Source organism: Bos indicus x Bos taurus, chromosome 9, assembly GCF_003369695.1.
Source record: "Bos indicus x Bos taurus breed Angus x Brahman F1 hybrid chromosome 9, Bos_hybrid_MaternalHap_v2.0, whole genome shotgun sequence".
NCBI lineage: Eukaryota > Metazoa > Chordata > Mammalia > Artiodactyla > Bovidae > Bos > Bos indicus x Bos taurus.
In genome coordinates this window covers 88573897-88578640 of record NC_040084.1, presented here as the reverse complement: position 1 = coordinate 88578640, position 4744 = coordinate 88573897, and the positions used below count along the sequence as shown (strand labels likewise).

General features: G+C 42.3%; 1 long non-coding RNA gene across 1 annotated transcript; it reads right to left on the bottom strand.

The window, feature by feature from the left end:
• Positions 1-356: 356 nt before the first annotated feature.
• LOC113898840 lies at positions 357-4216 on the bottom strand. The gene is made up of 3 exons (XR_003512752.1): positions 4030-4216; positions 895-930; positions 357-396 (listed from the first exon to the last, which is right to left on the bottom strand). It is a non-coding gene; the product is annotated as an uncharacterized LOC113898840 (long non-coding RNA).
• Positions 4217-4744: the final 528 nt, after the last annotated feature.

The window sequence follows — 4744 nt, the reverse complement described above, 5'->3', positions numbered from 1 at the left end:
AATTTTTGATAGTAGCATCTAGAGAAAAGAGGTCATTTTGCTTATGTCTACGTACCTATAAACTTGTGGCTGTAAAAATGTAAATACTCATGATTCTAATTTCTAGGGGATTATAAGAAATTTATCCACATAATATTAAGAAGCTCTTCTTTTTTTAAAAGTTAAGTTTGTTTATTTATTTTATTTTTCACTGAGCTGGGTCTTCATTTCTTTGTGAAGGCTTGCTCTAGTGCAGTGCGCTGGGACTCACTGGTGTGGGGCTTCTCACTGCAGTGGCTTCTCTTGTTGCAGAGCATGGGCTCTTGGCCCACATGGGCTTCAGTAGTTGTGGCCCACGGGCTTAGTCACTCCGTGGCGTGTGGAATCTTCACGGGCCAGGGATCGAACCTATGTCCCCTGCAGTGGCAGGCAGATTCTTATCCACTGTACCACCAGGGAAATCCAAGAAGCTCTTCTACTTAAACATTTTCAAAATGTTATAAAATGAATCTTTTCTACCCTTTTTCTTACGTAATTTGGGTCCACCCCCCAAAACAAAGAAGATATTTATAGAATTAATAAAAGATCTTTCTAAGTAAATGGATGGATCCAGACAAGGGTGTAACAAATATTTTACAATTATAATCTTTACCACAGATTTTTCTAGAGGACTGACAGTTGGAATGGAAGTATAAAGTCAATAATTATCTAAAGACTGACTTAGTCTTTATGCTTTTAAGAATAGCTCAGTGGATAAAGAATCTGCCTGCAATGTAGGAGACACAGTAGATGTGGGTTCAATCCAGCAGTCTTATACAATAATTTCAAGAAAATACAACCTCAAAATATATATATATAACATGAAAGCTAAAATGAAAATATTTAAAAGGAATTGGAGAAAAAGTAAAGATATACCTTCAATAGAGTACTTTAGAAAGATCATTGGGAAACCTGCAAAAAAAAAAAAAAAAAAAATCAGAGTCAGAAAAAGCCATAGACAGAGTCCAACAAGAGTTACCGAACAAACAATAACCAAAACATACAAAACCCCACAAAACTATGGGGAAAATATCTCACCTGTAAATGAGAAACAGGTGTATATCAAACAGAGTATATCAAAGAAACAGAGCATATCAAAACTGTTTTAGGAAAGAAAGATACATTTAGGATCAGTCTGAAGTTTATGAGAAAAGATTGAAATAAATACAGAGAAAATAAAGCAGAGAAAGCCCCTCTACCAAGCCCCTAACAACAAATAAAAAGGAATTGTGTATCGGAGTGCACCACACCTGCCGATGTGTGAGAAAGCTATGCTAGGGTGTCCGGTCTCTGAGATTCAAGTCGCAACTCCTGACCCCTCTTCCTCTCCTCCAACACTGGGATTTTCTCCAGGGTCCTCACTAGCGTGTTGTAATCCAGAAGGGAGCCAGAACCATTAACAAAAAACGTAAACTGCCCTCACCATCCCCACCCCTTGGGCCACTAAGCTGCCCTTCACTCCAGGACGATTTGTTTGGACAGAACTAAGCTCTGTAGAATCAAGCAGATCATAACATTTTAAAAGGAAAGTGAAATTCTATTTTAAGGGAAACTTGCTAAAACAACGCAGAGACCAGCTATTTTTGGATCACGAAATACTTTCATATCTTTAAGGAGAGACTATTCTGTTTCCTGTATAGTCCCTGATGGGAAATACTAGCTATTCAAAATTGTTGCAATTCTATTGTTTTACTTATTTTCTACAAATAATTTCTCAACTCAGTCTATTATCATGATACTATGATAATTTATCTTCTGGTGCATAAAGTGTTAAGCTTTAATATGTCTAAAATATACCAATGACTATAGTATTGTGATTTGCTTGCTATCAGAGGACTTGTTTTTCCTTGGAAAAGTCAGGTTTTAGCTTTTTAAAGAAGGAACCCAGGGGCATTCCCTGATGGTCCAGTGGTCAGAACTCGGCACTTCCACTGCTGGGTCCTGGGTTCAAACCCTGACTGCGGAACTAAGATCCCGCAAGTTACACTGTGTGGCAACAAAAAAGAAAGAAGAAGAAGAAGAAAGAAAGGAGCACAATTTTAAGAGAGAATGCTCTTTCCAATTTAAAATGGTCTGAAGAATGAGACAGAAGGTCATTTACAAGCATACGCGTTGAGCATTTACACTAAACCACCCCAGAGCAGTAAGTCTACACCGCAGCCCTCACTGCGGTCCCTGTGGGAAGATGGAGAGAGATGGCCTGCCTCCCTGTCCTCCACCAGGATGTGTTGAATGGATTCTCTTCTGCAGAAATAGAGCTTAAGAGATGGGGGCTGAGGACTAGAGTTTACCTGGAAGCTGAGCCTGACTGAGAGCAGAAGCGCTGGCCAATGTCCAGTTTGGGGGACTGTCATAGGAGCTGGGAGCATACAGTTCTCCACGGAGGGTCCTAAGGAAGGAAATCAGCCCCAGTCTATCTCTCTATGGGTTACTGTAAGGCTTAAACAAAAAATCAATGGGACTGCTGCTAGATCTAGGCCCCAAAGAACTGAAAGCAGGGACTCAAGCAGACACTTGAACACCCGTGTTCATAGCAGGGCTCTTCCTGAGGGCCTAAAAGTGGAAACCATCTAAATGTCTGTCAACAGACACGTGAATAAACAAATCATGGGAGATGCACACATGGAGTGTCATCTCGCCATCCAAAGAGAATGAAATTCTAAGTGACGTTGTGGATGAACCTTGGAAACATACTAAGCGAAATAAGCCAAATGCCAAAGGATGACTATGATTCCATTGCGACCCCATGGACTGCAGCCCGCTAGGCTGCCAGGTTCCTCTGTCTGAGGAATTTTCCAGGCAAGAGTACTGGAGTGAGTTCCCATTTCCTTCTCCAGGGGATCTTCCCAACCCAGGGATCGAACCTGGGTCTCCTGCACTGTGGGCAGACTCTTTACTGTCTGAGCCACCAGGGAAGCCCATATGAGGTAACTAGAAGAGGCACCTTCATAGTAAAAAGTAGAGAAAGGACCGTGAGGAGTGCGTAATGGGGCAGTACTGTTTAATGTACAAAGCTGGGACTAACCTGGTGGCCCAGTGGCTAAGGCTCCATGCTCCCAGTGCGGGAGGCCTGGGTTTGATCCCTGGTCAGGGAACCAGATCACATACGCCACAACTAAGAGTTCAAATGCTGCATGCAGCAACTAAAAACGAGATCTTGAACGCTGCAATTAGAAGACACTGCATGCCGCAACTAAGACCAGGGGCAGCCAAATACATCAACAAAAATAAATATTTAGAAAAAAAAAAAGAATTGAGCTGGCTATGCTAGTGCTTTTGCCTTGAAAAAAATTGGTTCAGAGCTTTTGTTTAGCGTGATGAAAATGAAAAAACTTTATTTAGTTGTGGTATCTGTACAGCATTGTGAAGTATGTATTGCATCCAAACTATACACCTAAAGTAGCTAAAATGGCAAATTTTGTGTTATGTGTATTTTGCCACAATCAAAACCAAAAACAAAATAAAAGGCAATGTAATACTCAAAACTTAAAATTGCCACAAAGTTCCCTTGTCTGCCTGACACAGTGATTCTCCCAATAAATGCTAGTTTCTCTTCCTTCTCTGACCCCACCGTCCCAACCCTGACATTCCCCACTCTTAGCTCTTAGGCAATAGTTGATGCTCCAGGACACCTCCATATATTTAATTTATTCTTACTTTGGAGAAAGTTGTTCTTAAACATCCTTGAAAGAGGTTGCAAAGCGAGACTCAATTCCAAGAGTTTCCTTTCTGTCTCTGTTGTCATCAGGGTCCCCCTCTCTATTTTCCCACCCACAGACCCATGAGGGCCTCATCATTAAGAAAACCAACCAACCAACCAAACAAACAAAAAACCTTGAAGCCATATTTTCCTCCAGAAACTGCCCCAATTCAGAACTGCCTGTCCTGTTTCTACTCAACTCTGTCCTTGACCACTGCCATCTGGCCTCCCTCACCACCACACAACTGAAATGACTGGTGTCAAGAGGACCAATGATTCCCCCTTTGCCCAAACCAAGAGTCAGTGCCCACCTTCCTTGGCCTCACTCTGGCACCTGGTGGTGACCACTTCCTCTTGATGCACCATCTTTTCTTGGCTCCTTTGGTGTCTTCTTCTAGCTTTGCTCCTTCTTTGACATTCCCTCTCGATCTCCTTTGCTGACTCCTTCTCTGGTATTCTAAAGTTTGAAGCTCATTTTATATTCTATATTTTTGCCCTCAATGATCTCATCCTGTGTCATGGCTGTAAATGCCATTCATAAGCTGATGACTTCAAATTTATTACTCTAGTCCTGACCTTTCTCTTGAACACCAGACTCATAAATTCAGTGGCCGACTGAACTTCTCCAACACCATTTGATAGGCATCTCAAATTTAAGAGATCTAAAAAAAGAACTTTTTGCCCATCTTAACCGCCCCACTCACAAGCAAGTTTTTTCTTCATCTTCCCCATCTTGACCAATATAACTACCATGTGCAGCCCAAACCCTACGGACCTGAACCCTGCTGAAACTGCGATGGCGTCCTACTGCACTCAGAATGAATGACACTCTGGACACAGTCCCTCAGGCTGAGATGAGCAGGCCGCTGCCCACCTGTGACATCATTTGGCGCACCCTCTCTTTCTCTCAGTGAACCCCGTGTTGAGTCTTCTGTTTCCAGGACATGTTGAGCTCAGTCCTGCATTTCTGCCAGCTGTTCGCCTGCCTGGAAGGCCCTATCCCCAGATACAGCTTCAGCTGATTTT